We start from the raw sequence: 20,331 nt of genomic DNA, 5'->3' as shown, positions 1-20,331 counted from the left end.
TTTGCTCCTGCCAAAATCTCTGGAAATATCTTTGACTTTCTTTTATATCCTCACAAACAACCCATCAGGACATCCTTCCAGGCCTGCCTTCATAATATTTCCATACTATTGTGATGTAGATGAATGTTCTTATCCTTAGGGGCGATACACTGAAGTATTTAGGAATGGCATTTGTGTTTTTCTGTAAAATACTTTTAACTGAGTTGGGCTAAAAAAGAAAACAGTTGAATGTGTATAAATGTATACATACATACTTACATATATTCATAAATGGTTGGCTGGATTTATGACCTGGTTTGTCTGACCTTGAAGCCATTATGCTAAATACTTAATAGAGAGCTTTCCTGGTTTAGGTGAGATATAATGAGGTTAAGAATTAAAGTAATAGAACCATGACTGGAAAGGAAAGGATTGATTTGTCATTGGAAAATTTTGAAGAATAGTTAGATATGGAAATAAAAGACAAGTTAATGTTAAAGTTGGTCTTAATGTTTTAAATCAGAATAATTATAACATTGTTGGCAGAGATCACAAAAGTGGAAGGATTAAGAGCATGGGGGTGAGGTTGATAATGATTTAAAACATGTTTCTCAAAATATTCATTCCCGATGAAGTGAAATATAAATTACATCAGGGCATTTGGAGAGAAAAGGTGAGATTGAAGAAATGGATGAGAATAGTTTGAGATATATTAATAAGTTATATGAAGAAAGATATAAAATATAAAATCACTATTGCTCAGATAATGTACATGTGCTTATGTGAAAAGGAAAACCACAAATTTCTTCTCTGAAAGATTATTTGTAAGATGTATGACCTTACAAATGGCATGAATAGAACAAATGATCAATCTAGTATTTGTGGTTGATGATGATGCTTTTTGTGAAGAAATATCTATATCCAATATTTAGGACAAAGCTTTACATTTTTTCTCCCAAGAAGTCTAAATTATAGCCATAATTTCTGGGCAATAGATCTGCAGTGATTAGGCTTAAATGTTTTAGATTTACAAAGTTAATGTATTGCTCAGCTACAGTGCTGGGTCATATTCCCTTGGCCATAGGGAGTGAGAATGTACACCAAATGCTGTTTCTACATACACTGGTGTCAATGTGCCCTTCTTAGTCAAATGTGACATACATTCTGGCTCTTGAACTTGCTTGCCCAGTCCATCTGCCATGATGGCAATGTGCCCATTCACAAGATGCTCTGCCAGGTTTATCTGGACAAAGGTGTAGCCAAGGAGAGGCTAGAAAGGGAGTTTGTTTCACATGCAAATGGCCATACAAAGGGGAAAAAAATGTGCCTGGTCTCTGAAGCCTCTACATCTGAATTATGAACACTAAAATCATTTCACACCTCTTGATCAGGATAAATTCTCACCTTCAAAAGGAAGATCCAGTTTGTTCTTCAAAGTGTTAATCCCAGTCTCTTTATTTAAACTGTAGGAACTAACTGCTAACCCTTCAGCACTTCATTTTGGACTTTAAGAGCAGTAAGTTCTTGTAAGAGGACTTACTATAATAACTGTATAATAACATACTATATATAATAACTTACTATAATAATTACAATAAAATAAAAGTTATGTAAAATTAGGATTGTTGTAGAAGAGTAACAGAAAACTCAATAATCACAGTCTTCTTGACAGTGGAAGGAGATAGTGTTTAAATTGGGCATTCTACAATCTTTAGCTTGCTCCTTGTGCTATTTATAATTGTATTGGTTCCTCACCTTATTTTTCTATCGTATGAGGTCATAGGGACTCCACCACCATAAATAGGTCACACAATTTCCAATGAAAGAATAACATTCACTTGAGTAATGTTTTACTGAAAAATCTAGTTGTCTGAGAGATAATCACCATTCCCTTTTCTATCAGGAAAAAAAGAGGTTCTTTATGGTATTTTGATATAATAATTATGTAGGTGGCCAGTTACCGGAAATAAGTCATTCTTGCTGGGTTTTCTATGTTTCTATGTTTTCAGTATTACATTCTATAAATTTAGTTGACTAAATGCTACAGATTTCTGCCAAATTATAGGTTTTACTTATTTAACCACTCTTATTTAACTATTATTTTACTGGTGACTATAAAATTCACCAGAAGCTCTTAGTGCACCATTCAGAACCACAGAAAATACACCTTCCACATTCTTACTAGCTAGCTTCTTTTCATCTTTCAGAGAACCTCTTCTGACTTAGATGGCTTCTTTTATTATATTATTACATCTTACTGATTTTCTTCAGAGCACTAATTATTATTCAAGCATATATTCATTTGTTTATTTACTTGTTAATTATATCTCTTGCAATAGATTTTAGCTTCCATATCTAGGGTTGATACCTATTTTAATTCACCAGTTTCTATGCAGCATCTAACCCAGTGTCTTATGCTCAATGATTATTTCAAATGAAGACACATATGAATAAATATGATCTTATATTAAGAAACGTTAATGAGGCTTCTGTCTTTCACTGTTCAAAATTGCTGTATTACTTCGGGATTCTTAGTTGCAGACAACAAAGTCCACTCTAGCTGACTTATGCAAAAGAGCCCTTATTATAGCCTCTTACTAACTCAAAGAACTTTGGAAAAGTCCGGGGAACTGAACTTGATGCTAAACAGTCAAAATGACCCAACTAGAAGATAAGCCTAACACTATCACCAGAGATGTCACTGATGCTACCATCTGCTGTCTGACAGGCACGAAAACCAAATGTTCATACATTCACATAGCAGAATCTTCTTAGCAGGCCTTAATAAAAGGCCTCCAAGACAATTCTCATAAAAAGAAACAACTAGCCTTTGTCCCAGATGTTTATTCTTGCCTCCCTTCTCTCATATATGTGTATCTGTTTGGTGGAAGACAGTCTCATTGGAATCCTGACACATTGAAATCTAATAAATATGGTATTTATTTATTTCTGTAGACTCTAGTTTAAAGGAAGGTATGCTATTAGAGAGACAACATAGGTTGAGGAAGCCAGTCTACAATATTTTCCACAATCTCTGTGTTTTGGTACAGAAGAGAAGAGGGTGGAATGCAATCAGAGAAGGGGAAGAAAGCCAATGCAGCTGAGGCACACTAGGGTGACTGAGTACGTACACCTTCTCACTAAATTCTCACCACCGTTCTGTAAATCAGGCAATCAACTATTTAAACCCACTTATTTGACTCTAGAACTGAATACCTAAAAATTTACCTATATTTCTTTTATTGTTACCGCTGACTTGAACAACATGAACACTTAGCAATTATTTCCATGTTATATAAAAATGTAGAGACAAATAAATGTCTCGGGACATTAATAACTTAAAAAAAATTCCAATAGTAGAACTCTTTTCCAGGCTCTTAGTTGTCCTTTATTTTAGGATCTAAATTTTTAAATCCCCATTATTATCCATTTGTAACCCCTGAGTAGTCTCACATGATTCCAGAAAATGAGCTGTCAATGTTAGTTCGTCTTGTGGGAAATGGTCCAAAAGTATCCTGTTGGTCTACTTAAACTCAGTCATGCATAATTTACTGGATAATCACTGGTGTCCTAATCAATATCTCTATCTACCTACTCACTAATCCAGTTCAAGAACTATGTGATTTAACATGCAACAGACTCAAGACTAGCCCTTGGCAAAATTGAAATCTGTCTGTGGTACCTTCACTTTTCTCTTTACCAACTATCTTCCCCAAACTCAGACTATTGTTCTTATATAACTTAAAGAAAAGAAAAAAAAAAGGACTTCAAAGGGATTTTTTTCAAGTCCTCTCTCTCAAAGTGAGGAAATCAAGGCTTAGAAAGAGTAAGTAACTGGCTTAAGGCCCTTAAATTAAACAATGACAAGGTCAAAGCTAAAACCTAATTTAGGGCCTTCTGATTCCACATTCCATAACACTGCTGATGGTCCTACTCTAAAATGTTCCTAGGATTGTCTGTGAATCCTGGCTGGCTTCATGATACAAGTTACTAGTTAAAAAAAAAACAAAAAAAACCACTCTGCCAGTGGGGTGATGGGATAAGTAAATTTCTATCCATTCCATTCAGTTCCAGCTAAAGAAATATACATTTGTCTTTAAGCAGCCAGGAATACTAAAAAAAATCACTGAGTTTCTAGTCTAGTTCTAGAACTAACCAGCTCTTATCTTGGGCAAGTAATTTCATCTCTCTGGGCCTTAAAAGCAAATTATTTATAAAACAAGATGTTGTAATTGATGGCCTCTAAATTCTCTCCCAGCTTAAGAAATTCACGAAAAAGTAGCCTGCTGCTGTATTCACTACAAATGTGACCTCAGGCCAATGATGGCAAATTCACATGTTAGGTACAACAGCCATTTATCCCATACTATCCCAAGACAGTATTAGTTAATGCCTGTCGTATCCACGTAATCAAACACTTTCACTCTCAAAATTACTTTGGTTTTAAAGACAAATTTAATCACTTTATACATACATGTAGGAAAGATCAATGCTGGGTCAGACTGAAATATTTACATATCAGTCAGAGTACTGATAATAATAACGATTTCTTTTTTTTAAATTTTTAATGTTTATTCCATTTTTGAGAGAGAGAGAGAGAGAGAGAGAGCGTGAGCAGGGGAGGGGCAGATAGAGAGAGGGACACAGAATCCAAAGCAGGCTCCAGCCTTTGAGCTGTCAGCACAGAGCCCAATGCGAGGCTTAAACTCACAAACCAGGAGATCATGACCTGAGCCGAAGTGGGATGCTTAACCGACTGAGCTACCTAGGTGCTCCTAACAACAATTTCTACACTTACAAGAACAAGCGTGATGTCTTGGAAACTTTTTCTACATTATTTCATGTTATTGCTAAGAGGATGATCTCTTGAGTCAGATTGCTGGATTGACTTACTAACTACCTAAGTTACCAAAAATCTGTTTCCTTACCTAAATAAATACAGACAGTGACAGACAAGAGGTCTTGTTATAGGATCTAAATTAGAAATTCAGAGCAAGCGCTTCAAATAGTGCTGGTAAATAGAACTTATCAATATACATTAGGTATTATTATTCCCAAACAAATATATGAGGCAGATCACACCAGACCTATTTTTACAGACTCTCATCTAAGCTTTCTGAAAGGTTTAAAATCTTACCTAAGAGGTGACATATTTTCCTTCATTCAACTTTCTAATGAGCTCAGCTCTTTCTTCTCATGGGCTTATAGATTACACCCTCATTGCCTCAATCGCTCTTTCTGTCATTTTCCAAATGGCTGCCTCCATTACAATTTAGAGTCTCAGTTTAAATGCCCCTTCTTCAGAGAAGTACTTTCTGATCCATCAATACCAACTGAGCTACAAAACCCAAGTCCTATTACTTTCTGTTACATTGCTCTATTCTTCTTTTTCACAGCATGGATCTCAATGTTCAGTTATTTTATTTGATAGGTTGCCAGTTGGTACACATTTTCTCCACTAGACTAGACACTCAAGAAAGTCAAGAGTCTAGTCAATCTTTTTCATTATGGTATACCAAATATTAAAACACAGTACCTGGAACATAATAAGCACTTTAATAGTTTTTTTAATTTAATGCTTATTTATTTTTAAGAGAGAGCGAGAGAGAGGAGCAGAGAGGAGAGAGAGAATCCCAAGCAGGCTCTGTGCTGTCAGTGCAGAGCCCAACACAGGGTTCGATCCCACAAACTGTGAGATCATGACCTGAGCTGAAATCAAGAATCGGACGCTTAACTCACTGAGCCACCCATGTGCCCCAGCACTTCAATGAATTTTTAAAAGGAGTTTGGGTGTGCATTTGTTCAGTGAACAGACAAATTGTAAGTGCCTAATTCAGGATTTACATCTACGTCTACTCATCTCACGTTCTGTCCACACTCTGCAACATGCTTTGGCAGCTCCTTCCTTATACCGCACCTCTATGTTAGTTGATTAACTCAGGAAATCTTGTGGGAACATTAGAAAACCACTAGAAATAAGCTTGCTACTAGATTCCTTAAAACACAATTCCTGGGGTGCCTGAGTGGCTCAGTTAGTCCTCTGACTCTTGTTTCGGCTCAGGTCATCAACTCACAGTTTGTGTGTTCGAGCCCCATGTCAAGCTCTGTACTGACAGTGTGGAATCTGCTTGGGATTCTCTGTCTCCCTCTCTCTCTGCCCCTCCCCTGCTCACTCTCTGTCTCTCTCTGTCTCTCTCTCTCTCTCTCTCTCTCTCAAAATAAATAATAAACATTTAAAAAACCCACACAATTCCTAGTTAATCCTCTAGTCTGTCTACAGATAGGACAAGAAATAGTTGTATTAGTTTTAGCCTCGTGAAGATACCATTTTGTAGCTCAGTATCAGTTAAATAATTTCTAGCCCAGGAGAATTATTCATCCATTTATAAAGATGTGTCTTCTTGGGATTCAATTTTCCACTATATATATAGCTAATATGGTTAGGAAAAGAAAATGATTTAGAGGCAAAGAACTAAGAAATAAGAACAAAAGGAAATTCTGCAAAGGTGGGTATTTATCACAAGTATCTGGGAATAAATGAAAGAAATTAATTTTTACTAAATCTTACTTGAGATTTTACATCTGTGCAAATGATATTATGAATTATAATTTTCCTTTGTTTTATTCTGATTTGTTTAGGTTAGGTTAAGAGATAATGTCTGTATTAATATTGCATTGATATAATTCAAGAATCATTACTATATGAAAGATAAAATGAACTAAGGCAATTATATCTGAATAAACAATATTTAATGACCAAAAATAAGTAACATGTGAGATGGTCATGATTTTACCTCTTTTTAGCAAAAGTTACTTTTGTTCCTTTATTTTTTTAGTAGGCAGTTGGCAACCTAGTTTCATGGTCTCCCAGGGACTGGGTTCTTTAAATAAAGATTAAATTAGATACCGCAGCTGATTCCAGTGTTTAAGAAAATTTATCTCTACATTTTCCCTAATTTTCTACATCATACTTAGTTTAGATCTTAGCATCTTGAATGCTGTACATTTTATATTTTAAACAGATAATTGAATAAAATTGCAACTAAGAATTAATTAACTCTTTGAAATGATCTCTCTCCTTCCTGCTCTTCTATGAATCATACACTGGAAGAAACATCCTTTGCAGGATGGGAAGATGAGCAGGAGAGACTGTTCAGTCAGTTTTTGCATTAACAGACAGGCCAGTTGAAATTACTTCCCAGACTTGATTTGGCCTGCAGCCAGATGGTTGATACTGTTAATAGAGAAAACATCTGTTTACCCTAATGTGTTAGTTTACTGTGCTTGGAGGCCATCAACATGAGCTGCTGTGCACAGGTCTTATGAAAGGAGTGAATAATTTTTTTTTCATTTGGAAGTCAATAACACATAGAGGAATCTTGTTTTATAGTCCCCATATTAGGCCGTGCTCAGACCCTGAAGATAAAGAATTACCGATAAACCCGGGACTCCACAGTTTGCTCATTAATTCCAAATAAGTATTTCCCCTCTTTCAGTCCTGAGTGAAATCAGAAGATATTCTTATGCAATTAAGATAAAGCAATTAATAAGAAAAACATAGACATTACACATGATTAATCAGCAAATTCAACAAAATCACCTATTATTTAGTTTTTCTGTAATTGCATTAGAGCAGCAGCCTGGACTTTTTTTGCATCTAAAACAGAAATGCCTAATTTAAATATTTACAGAGGCCTCCTTAAACTCACTGATGGTACCAGTAAGTCATCACTGTGAATTGATGCCTCATTGCCAACTATATAAATGTGTGAGAAAAAAAGACAAGGAATTAGAGTATCTCTTCAAAAATTTGGAAATACCATGTTCCAAGAAGTTCTTATGAAGGTCACAATGTGACCAAACTCCTGCAGTATCTTAGGTAATTATGCAAACCTTCATAAATAATTATTAGTTATTGAAGTACAAGGAAAACAAGTTTGAGCTTATATGGAGAAGGTCATCACTTAAATGTAGACTGTCTCATTGCTTTGTGGGATAGGCTAATGAAAAATGTACTTGCTCACCACAGCAAGAATCAGGGCATGAACTAAAGCCATAAAACTTTTATGGAACCTGTCCACAGATACCACATTGCTTTCTTTGCCTTTCCTCTTTGCAGTACACTTGATAGGAAAAAGCTAAGTGCGGTACCAACATTTCAAAAGGATTGCTCAAACTTCAGTTATTTTGCTTTGGAGCTGAAGCAAAGAGTCCTTCTGACGGTTTTACTGACTGCAGGTTTGGTGGGAGGTAAAGCCACGCTTCATGTAGTGTTGCAAGCATGAAGTATAAATCAGGTTTCATAAATATGCCCATTTGGTGTACTCAATTGACTGTAAAATAATTATGCTCTGCTGTGTAATTGTTGTGCTGTGGAAGAAAGCAGGACTTCTAAACATTTAACGGAAAATGATTATGCGACCTGAATTAAGGCTGTATTTTCTCCCACCATCTTCTGGATAGCAACAAAAGCATTTTGTAACAACTTCATCCAAAATCTACAGGATGCAAGGCTACCTAGGTATTAGTTGTTGTTTTTCTTTGTGTCTTTTAATAATTGTTTCTGGGTATCTATTTGTCCTCTTGTCCTACAATTTTAGATCCAGGACATAACTGTAGCACATTTTAGTGAAAGTATCAGAAATTTCTTTTACTTTAGCAGCATTTTACTGACCAACCAAAGGGTGAGATGCAAGGTAAGGGGAGAAAATATTTAGAGAAGCTAAAATATTTTGTTTAGTCCTATTGTTCTGCTTTAAAAACAAAACAAAACAAAAAAAAAAAAAAAACACCTTACACTGGAAACCTGGCAGTTTATGTTTCAAAGTTTATGTTTCACCTGGGAAACTCTGGACATATTAACAGTACAAACATTTCACATACACCTTGAAATGTAGGTCCAATGATATGGGTAGCATCCATTCACCATTCATGGAATAGACTAACAGAACTATTTAGGCTCTGTGCCCTTTGTTATGTCTATCGAACTAAGGAAAAAAAATATATTAGAAAGTAAGCGAGGGTTTTCAATTGTAAAATATTCAGCTCTGTGCTCTTCTCTGTTTATAAGATCAATAAGTACCCGTTGTATAAAACATACGGCAAGTTACCCACAGTCTTATTGTTAATACTTCTATTTGCCAGATGTACACTTAAATATGAAAATATTTTTCCCGTGTCAAATCGTCAAGTTCTGAACATGTGCCAGTCAGTATGTGGTCATGTTTCTCAGTACACTGAGCAATGGTCTGGAAGTGAACCAGGGGGTAGCATGTCCTAGTTTATAAATGCTATAGTCTGGGTGTATTAAAGTCCCTTTAGAAACATTATTTTATTCTTTGGCCTTTCATACCTAAATTTGCTATATGTTTTTATGTTTTTCACATGAATCTAGAATCATGAATCATTTTTCACATGAATCTAGAAGTAAACTAGGAAAATAGCAACGTGTGACCTCTTCTGTCCATCACTGTTAGTTTCCTTTTTTAAAAAAAAAATAGGATTCTCCCCAGCTTAAGTTTATCAATTCTATTTTGTGATCTCTATTACAACATGTTACCAGTTGCAAACAATCTAATATACAAATCTCAGGGCTTTCACATTTATTTGTTCCATATACGGAAAACCTATTTCATAATCTTTTTCTTATTGACCTTAAATTTTGCAGTAGCTGAGGAACTTTGGCATGTCTAGGGTGAAGCCAGTATTTTCATGTCTAGGTTTCTTCAAAGACCATCACAATCTATGAGATGGTACTTTGAAGTTTATCATTTTTCTAGTCGGCCTTTGAGTCTTCAGGGGCCAAGCGGTTAATATTTCTTTAATCCGGAGCCAAAATGACTTCCTGCTCCAGTGCTGGCCTTAATTATGGTGCTAAAAAATTATCTTCTCTTAATCAAAGGAATCACAGTGCTGTCTTAGAGCACAGAACATTACTTTTCAACGGGGATGACCATCTTTAGGTAAACGTAAAATACTTTGTTTTTATATCATTTCTGGCCAGATTTTTGAAATAAGGATAATTTCTGGGCATTTAATATGTAAATAACATAGTAAATATCTAGAAATAATCTAATTAAAAAGACAGAGGCTAAAGATTCAAAAGAGGATGGAGTCAACATATCAGTTCTAAAAGTAATAATTTACTTAAATTGTGCATTTTTCTGGAAAAAGAAGATAACACTAGACTATATTTCAGGAAAGTTGATTAGAATTACTTGGTGATAATGCAACATTGCTCCCTCATGTAGACATCATTCAAAAATTTATAGAATGCTTACAATATGCAAAGTATTATCTGGTTGAATGACTAATTTTCCTCATATATTATTCCCTTAGGTGAAATACTTGTCTTTGGAGGCAACTTCATTCTTATAATCTCAATTCTTCAGAAAAGTTCTATTAAGTGTATTCAGTATTTCTGTTAGAGCAGCACTCTCCAATGAAATTTCTGTGATAATAGAAATGCTCTATAATCTATGCTATTCCATATAGTAACTATTGGCACATGTAGCTATTATGCATTTGAAATGTGGTTAGTACAACTAAAGAACAGAATGCTTACTTTTGTTAATTATAATTTAAATTTAAATAGTCACACGTAGCTAGTACTGTACTGAATAGTGCAGACATCCATACAAATTCTCAACATATCATGCAGGCATGATCATTAAGAAAAGTCGATAAAAATATTTTTGTGTGTGCCTACAAGAGATCCATTTTAGACCTAAAGACACCTGCAGATTGAAAGTGAGAGGATGGAGAAACATGCATCATGCAAATGAACAGCAAAAGAAAACCAGAGTAGCAATACTTGACATTGGACAAAATAGACTTTAAAACAAAGACTGTAACAAGAGACAAAAGAAGGGTACTATATAATAATAAAGGGGACAATCCAACAAGAAAATACAGCAAGTGTAAATATTTATGCACCCAACATAGAAGCACCCAAATACATAAACCAGTTAATAACAAACATAAAGGTACTAACAGATAATAAATAATAATAGGGGACTTTAACACTCTACTTACATCAATGGACAGATGAACTAAACAGAACATTAACAAGGAAGCAATGGCTTTGAATGACACACTGGAACAGATGGGTTTAACAGATACATTCAGAACATTCCATCCTAAAACAGCAAAATACACATTCTTTTCAAGTGGATATGGAACATTCTCCAGAATAGATCACATACTAGTCCACAAAACAAACTTTGACGAATTCAAGTAGATCAAAATCATACCATGCATATTTTCTGACCACAACATTATGAAACTAGAAGTCAACCACAAGGACAATTCTGAAAAAAACTACAAATACATGGAGCTTAAATAACATGCTACTAAACGATGAATGGGTCAACCAGGAATAAAGGAAGAAATGAAAAAGTACGTGGAAACAAATGAAAATGAAAACAAAATAGTCTAAAACCTCTGAGATGCAACAAAAGTGGTTCTAAGAAGGAAGTTTATAGGAATACAGACCTACTCAAGAATCAAGAACAATCTCAAATAAACAATCTAAACTTATACCTAAAGGACCTAGAGAAAGAACAACAAACAAAACCTAACACCAGTAGAAGGAAGGAAATAATAAAGATTAGAGTAGAAATAAATGATATAGAAACTAAAAAATAATAGAACAGGTCAATGAAACCAGGAGCTGGTTCTTTGAAAAAATCAACAAAATTGATATATCTTTACCCAGACTTATCAAGATGAAAAGAAAAATGACTCAAACAAAATAAAAGAGAGGAGAAATGACAACCAACATCATAGAAGTACAATTATAAGACAATAATATGAACTATGTCAACAGATTGGACAACCTACAAGAAACAGGTAAATTATTAGACACATATAAACTACCAAAACAGAAACAGGAAGAAATAGATAATTTGAACAGACTGATTACCAGCCAAGGAGACTGAATCAGTAATCAAAAAACTCACAACAAACAAAAGTCCTGGCCCAGATGGCTTCACAGGCAAATTCTACCAAACACTTAAAGAAGAGTTAATAACTTTTCTTCTCAAACTATTGCAAAAAATAGAAAAGAAAGGAAAACTTCCAAATCCATTCTATGAGGCCAATGTTACCCCAATACCAAAACCAGATAGAGACACCACTAAAAAAGAAACTACAGGCCAATATCCCTGATGAACATAGATTTGAAAATTCTCAATAAAATACTAGCAAATCAAATTTTACAATACATTAAAAAAATTATCATCACGATCAGGTGGGATTTATTCCTGGGTTTCAAGGGTGGTTCCACATCCACAAATAAATCAATGCAATACATCACATCAGTAAGAGGAAGGATAAGGACCACATAATCATTTCAATAGATGCAGAGAAAGCATTTTATGAAGTACAATATCCATTCATAATAAAAACCCTCAACAAAACAGGGTTAGAAGGAACTTACTTCAACATAATAAAGCCCATCTATGAAAAACCAACGGTTAACATCATCCTTAATGAAGAAAATCTGAGAGCTTTCCCCTAAGTTCAGGAACAAGACCAGGATGACCAGGATGACCAACATAGTACTAGAAGTACCAGCCACAGCCATCAGACAACAAAAAGAAATAAAAGGAATCCAAATCAGTAAGGAAAAAGTAAAACTTTCACAATTTGCAGATGACATAATACTGCATATAAACAACAAAGACTCCACCAAAAAACTGCTGGAACTGATAAACAAACTCAGTAAAGTTGCAGAATACAAAATCAATGCACAGAAATCTGTTGCATTTCTATACACTAATAATGAAGCAGCAGAAAGAGAAATTAAGGAAACAACCCACATTTACAATTGTACTCAAAATAACAAAATTAACAAAATATCTAGGAATAAACCTAACCAAAGATGTGAAAGATCTGTACTTTGAAAACTATAAAACACTGATGAAAGAAATTCAAGACAACACAAAGAAATGCAAAGACATTCCATGCTCACGGATTGAAAGAACAAATATTGTTAAAATGTCTATACTACCCAAAGCAATGTACATATTTAATGTAATCGCTATCAAAATACCAACAGCATTTTTCACGGAGCTAGAACAAAAAACCCTAAAATACGCATGGAACTGCAAAAGACTCTGAATAGACAAAGTGATCTTAAAAAACAAAAAAAGAAAAGAAAAACTGGAGGCATCACAGTTCTGGACTTTGAGTTATATTACAAACCTGTAGTAATCAAAATAGAGTACTGGCATACAAATAGGCATATGGATCAATATAATAGAATAGAACATCCAGAAAGAAACCTCCAATTCAAAGTAGGAAAGAATATCCAATGGGAAAAATGCAGTATCTTAAACAAATGGTATTGAGAACAATGGACGGCTACATGCAAAAGAATGAAATTAGACCACTTTCTTACACCATACGCAAAATAAACCCAAATGGATTAAAGACCTAAATGTGAGAAAGGAACCCATAAAAATCCTAGAAGAGAACACAGAGTAACTTCTTTGACATCAGCCATAGCAACCTCTTTCTAGATATGTCTCCCAAGTAGGGAAACGAAAACGAAAAGCAAATTCTGGAACTACATCAAAGCAAAACGCTTCTGCAGAGCAAAGGAAACAATCAACAAAGGTAAAAGGCAACCTACAGAATGGGAGAAGATATGCTCAAGTGACATATCTAGTAAAGGGTTAGTATCAAAAATATATAAAGAACTTATAAAACTCAACATCCCTCCAAAAACTAATCCAAGTAAAAAATAGACAAACAACATGAACAGATATTTCTCAAAGAAGATACCCAGAATATTAACTCACCAGCAACCCTCCAGTCATTTCTAGTGATGAGGGTAATGGATGTTAAGTCCTCCCTGCTCTTTCAGTGCACCCTACTCTATGTACACATTCTTTGATGTTCCAGGGAAATCATAATTATAGACGTGTGATATCATGGACATTGAGACCTCAAGATGTCAAATCTGAAGCAATCAATATTCTTACTCTACCTGTTTTAAACTTTTCTAATGTTCTCTCTTGGCCATCTGTTTTCTGTCGCCGTGAAGGGACTCCCACCAATCCATGTCGCAGAATTGGGTCACTTGATGAGCAAACTTTTCTGCTGACAAACATTATGACTTTGTCCTTGGGAGACAAGTTTTCTAAAAACGCTTGGATATGAGCTCATTTCTCTTCTTCTGTGGTGACAATTATGTTTTGTTTCATGGTACTTACAGCAACAAGATCCAAAGTACCAACATATACAATCATTGGCTCTTTCAAATAAAATTGTGCAAGTCCACGGACAGCATATGTCCACGTTGCACTTGTCATGATAGTCTGCCTGTCAGGGTGCACATCTAATAAAATCGTTATTATCTGGGGTCAAATTCCATGTCTAGCTTCTTGTCGACTTCATCTAATACCAAGTAGGTTATGCTTCTGAGATTGAAACAGTTACTCATTTGTAAATCATTCAGTCTTCCAGGAGTTACAATAATATCTACTCCTTTTTTCAGTTATTGTATTTTTCCATTTCTATCTCCACCACCATATATACAAACACCTTTAAGGCCTTTATATGAATACATAGAACATTCTGCTTCTACGTGAAGACCTAATTACCTACTGGGTGTAAGAACTAACATTCTGGGTCCGTCCTTTTTTTCTCTAATTATGGGCTGTAAATCAAGATGGATAATCCAGGCACTAAGTAGGACAACGTCTTCCCTGTTCCAGTTTGGGCTACTCCTATAAGATCTTTTCTTTGTAGAACTATTGGCCATGCCTGCATTGAAAAACATCCTCAAATTTACAAGTAGGACTGGGTATATGACACTTCTGACCATCTTTCAAGTCATCACACATTATATCAAAATTTTCTTTCCTCCAAGTGTCTACTTGCACTTGGACGCTGAACTTGTTGTTTCTGACTCCATGTAAAGTTTTTCTTAACTGGAGGTAAATCTTCCCATTCCCTCCCTCCATTTCAAAGCATTTTCTCCAATTTGATCCCAATCAGTGAATAGCTGATTCTCTGTAACATTACTATCTGTCCTTACATGTCTTCGCACAGAAGGTTGGAATGCAACAATATCAATTCTGGGCTTTGCATTGTAATTTTAGTGTTTTGTTTTGTTTTGTTTTGTTTTTTTAAGAAAATTATCTGTCACTGTTTTGGCTTCTTCTTCATTGCCTTGCTGCCAAAAATTTTGACCTGTGCATGGAGATAATCTTTGATTATCTGTATTTTCCTGTTTGTTGTACTTTGGAGGTCTTTTTTTTTTTTTTTTAAGAGGCTTTTTTTTTTTTTTTTTTTTAATGTTCATTTACTTTTGAGAGAAAGAGAGACAGAGAGCGGCGCGTGGGTGGCTCAGTCAGTTGAGCATCCGATTTCGGCTCAGGTCATGATCTCAGGGTTTGTGGGTTCAAGTCCCATGTCGAGCTCTGTGCTGACAGCTCAGAGACTGGAGCCTGCTTAGGATTCTTTCTCTCCCTCTCCCTCTCTGCCCCTCCGCTACTTGCTCTCTCTCTCTCTCTCTCTCTCTCTCTCAAAAATAAATAAACTTTAAAAAAAAGAGAGAGGGAGAGACAGAGCGCAAGCAGGATGGGGGCAGAGAGTGGGGGAGGCACAGAATCTGAAGCGGGCTCCAGGCTCTGAGCTGTCAGCACAGAGCCCAGTGCCGGGCAGGAACTCACGAACTCATGAACTGTGAGATCACGACCTCAGCTGAAGTAAGAGCTTCACCGGAGCCACCAAGGCACCCCTGGAGGTCTCTGATTTTCGACGCGCCACGACCAATGACAGCGCTGACCCACACGTGCTTCAATCCAAGGCGGAGCGGCGGTTCGCAGGGGTTCCTCTAGCCGCCACCTCTGTCACCCCTAGGGGCACCCCAGACCTCATCAGTTTGGATCCTCCGCAGGCCTCCTTTCCAGAGCCCGGGACACCGCCAAGCTTGGACGAGAAGCAACGACCCAGGAGGAGGCGGTGGCGCCTACTTTTTGCCCTGACCTGAACCGGATACCTGAGCAAGATTCCGCTCCTCCGATGTCGCTCCCCTCGACTCTGCAACACTCCACCGAGTCGTGGCGGGTACATCCCAGCAGGAGCTGCTGACGGAGCCCGCTCGATGCTCTGTCAGATAACATTTTAATTCAGAAACCCAGACGACTCATTCATTATGCTTGGGTGAATTTTCATAACATAAAGAGAGATTTACTTGTGGCAAAATTTAAACTATATATGCTTAAGAGAAACTGTGCCTGAGAGAGACTGACATATGGCTTATCAATGTAAAAAGTCAGTTTTTAATTGTTCTCCTCCACCTTTATTGAACATCAGATACAACCTCAGGGTCTTTGCACTGACTGTTTGCTACACTTTTATCTCCTTATCTCCTTCAAGTCTGCACCAATATTACCTTCTGAGTGAGGTCAACTCTAACCACCTTTTCAAGAGCTAATCTCACTCGTCCCTCAAAATTTCCAAATTCCCATATCCTGCTCCATTTTTCTCCACAATATTTATTCCTTTCGAACATACTATAAAATTGATTCAATTTATTCATCTGCTATCTTATTTTTGTGTCCTCTAAATAACCTCTAAATGAGATTCGTAAAAGCAAATAATCTGGGTCATTTTTTTTCTCACTGATATATCACCAGCTCCAGGACATAACCAGGCAATTTGTAGCCCTTAATAAATATTAGCTACTGTCCAAAAGACTTACTGAATTGTCTAATTCACTGATTGGGGGTATTGAACTTTTCTATAGAGGAACATAAAGTATATATCTTTACAGGATATACAGACTTTACAGGATGCATAGGCTTTCTGTTGCAAATTCTCCAAAAAATGTAAAAGCTTTCTTAGCTGGCAGACCATATAAAAACAGACTGTGGGTCAGATTTAGACCATGGGCCGTAATTTGCCAAACTTCGGCCCAATTCGATGTAGAGATGCAACAGAAAAGGACCCACAAGATGATTAGCCCTAGAATTGTTTGTATTTGATATTGTGAACATTTTTGTGATTATATGTGCTGTGCCAACTTCCTTTAACTAAAAACGAAATACTATTGTGGCAAATTCAGTCAGAATGGCTGGAAAGCAATCTAACTTGACAACCTATATCCTTTTCATTCCCCAGTCCACCAGAAAATTGTTATTCTGTCTCTTATAAAACATTACTATTAAAGTAGTGTTTAGTCCTTAGCTTTTTTTTTTTTATAATTTTTTTTAACGTTTTATTTATTTTTGAGACAGAGAGAGACAGAGCATGAACAGGGGAGGGGCAGAGAGAGAGGGAGACACAGAATCAGAAGCAGGCTCCAGGCTCTGAGCCATCAGCCCAGAGCCCAACGTGGGGCTCGAACTCACGACCGCGAGATTGTGACCTGAGCTGAAGTTGGACACTTAACCGACTGAGCCACCCAGGCGCCCCTAGTCCTTAGCTTTTTAATAGATCATGAACCCCACTTAAGAAACCAATAAAGGTTATGAACTTTTTTCTCACCACACGTATGCATATACCCATAATTTTGCATAATGATTTTAAGGGTTTATGAATTAAGCCCTTTTCTTAAGAATCTCTTCTCTTTTTAGATTTGTTGTCTCTGTGGCTCATAGTTGCTTTGTGTATTTAAAAGAATGTAAACATTTGCTTTAAATGGCCTTTCTTTCCAATTTATTATTAAATAGCATAGTAGAAAATGTCAAAGAACTGTAATCAAACATGGTACCTACTAACTCATCAAATACTTAAAAGCATATGTGACCTGAAATGATCTATCAGGCAAATAATTCCTTCAGTAATCAGGGTTTCATTTTAATGGGGAACCAATTTTTTTGTCATTGCTTTTATTTGTTTTTACTAATCAAGTCCATAGCATCTTTAGACTCCTCTAGGTTGGTAAGATCCTCATTCTTTCATTTTGAGAGTTGAAAGTCTTAGTATAAACAAAAGCAAGAGCGTTACAAGTGTCAATATTCTTTTGTTATTTTACCGGTGTCACCAAGAAGTCTAGGAGCTGGACTTCTCTCTTCTCTAGTTTCCTAACTTGAACCCTTACTACTTCCATAACAGCATATTCTATAAAAGAGGTGTGCAAAGATAGCCATGTGACCAATCTCTGAGTTTTCAGTGTTGAGTTCAGGTCTATATCCATAGATATCATCAGAGCCACAACGCTCCACTGTGGGTAAGGTACTGGCGGGCCGAGAGGGGCATGTAAACTGATTGGTTACTGATGATATGTAAGCATTGCTTTCCCCAAATAAATTACTTCCAAAAAAGTGTTTAAATAAAGTTGTTTGTAGTTATAACTCTAATAGTAATTCACTGCCATTTAGTGGGAATTCATGAGTGACCAGGAAAGAGTGAACTTGCAGGGGGGACTGAAAGTCCTCCAGTGTAACTCCATGCGAACATGTTGGTCATGAGAGTATCAGCCGTCAAGTGTATCTCTGCAAAAAACAATAAATGATGAGGGCCACTAATCTAGAGAAATTATCCTTCGTTATAGTATATATATACTCAGCGTCCTTATTAAGGAAAAATGCCACACATATTCCCTAATGTTAATGGACATCCTGTTTAATAATTCCCAGAGATATAAGAAGTAATTTGACTGCTTAGGCTCAAAAATATATGAGCTAAAAATTATTCAGTTACCTGATTAATCACAGTCTATTTACTGAGGCTTTGAGGGAGGAAATGAAGATAAAGTTGTGGCAAAGCACAGCCAAGATTAACAATGTCAAGGTCAAATTCACATGTGTTGCTTGGAAATGACAGAAGTTACAATAAGAAGAAAAACTATAAGAGAACTAGGATAATGATAATCTATAAACAGATTTAAATAGGAATGGATTGCTGTCAGAAAGAAAGAGAAAGAGAGAAAGAAAGAGAGGAAGACAACTGATTTATGTATTTGATGATTCATAAATCCCATTGCCCTTTGGGAAAACATTTCTTAGTCTTCTTTTGTCACATTTTTAGATAAAGAAAAAAAGAAAATATATCCCATTAGCCAAATACTAGATAACATTAACAGATCAGAGTTTGAGATCCATAGCAGTCACAGAAGGGCCCAATAAATTATGGGTAGGATGACTCTAAACAAGCTATCTCTTCTCTCTTCCAAATATAATAAATTTTTTAAGATCAGAGTGTTTATCACATGAAGTTAATAAAGTAGAAAATGACACTATTTACCTTCATCAAATAATATGTCAAGAATTTACAGCTCAGCTCCTTGGAAATCTGTCTTTTTTAGCCTGGTGTTTTGTGTAACATTTTAATAGCCGGAAGCAAATGGGGAACATAAAGCCTGTGAGGCCAAGAAAAGTTTTTAAAACAATATTTACATTATTTACTGATTTCTTGTGAAATATTATTTTTATATTTAATGTTATAAAAATTACACGTACTATTGAGCCATTGGAAGTGGAAGAGTTGCATGATAAATAACTAGCTAAACCACCAAAAGAAGAGAGAATTGGCAAGATAACGTCAGGAATAAGAGTTGTCATTACTCCAGATCTGTCGACAGATTATTGCATGTCCCCAAGAATACCAGGCTAAAGGTCATAGCTCAAAGAATGACAGTTTTTCTGAGCATAAAAGGAGAGAATTTGTCATTCCAAATGATATTAATGATCCATTTAGTCTAGCATCCTTTCTATGGAAGTGGTCATTTGTTTGTTTGTTTGTTTGTTTGTTTGTTTTAAAGGAGACAGGGGAGAAGAAGAGAATTCTTCCAACCCCATTTTTCCATTGTCCTATAGGAATGGATTCTATCTAAACTCAGTAAGAGAAACATGAATTAACTGCTCCTACCATGAGTTGGGAGCTATCCCTTGTTTTATCTGGCATTGTTGCTTACAGCAACAACATAAAACAAACACAAAAGCAAACAAACTTAATCTCTCTTAGTATTATATCAAATCATATAATTATACAATGTTGAACAAATTCTAAAAACTCTTACAGTTCACAAATATTTTAAATCGTTATTTAGAAATTATGTGGTGTTTTTTTAAGTTTATTTATTTATTTTGAGAGAGAGAGTAGGGGAGGGGCAGAGAAAGAAGGAGAGAGAGAGAATCCCAGGCAAGCTCTGTTCTACCAGTGCAGTATTATCCAATGCAAGGCTCGAACTCATGAACCATGAGTTCATGACCTGAGCTGAAGTTGGACACTCACCTGACTGAGCCACCCAGGTGCCCCAAGAAATTTTTAAGCTTCAGTGTTTTTTGTTAATCCTCATTACCAGTTTGAGTGGTAAATGCTTTTCAATATCAGTTTTATAAATGCAGACACCGAGATTGAAATAACTCAAGAAAGTCTTTACATGTAAATGAT

At 35.9% G+C, this 20,331-nt stretch overlaps 1 pseudogene; it reads right to left on the bottom strand.

Moving 5' to 3' along the window:
* Window positions 1-1,030: 1,030 nt before the first annotated feature.
* On the bottom strand, window positions 1,031-16,115 carry LOC131508074 (probable ATP-dependent RNA helicase DDX43; annotated as a pseudogene).
* Window positions 16,116-20,331: the final 4,216 nt, after the last annotated feature.

Source organism: Neofelis nebulosa, chromosome 3, assembly GCF_028018385.1.
Source record: "Neofelis nebulosa isolate mNeoNeb1 chromosome 3, mNeoNeb1.pri, whole genome shotgun sequence".
NCBI lineage: Eukaryota > Metazoa > Chordata > Mammalia > Carnivora > Felidae > Neofelis > Neofelis nebulosa.
This window is presented reverse-complemented; position numbering and strand designations above follow the sequence as displayed.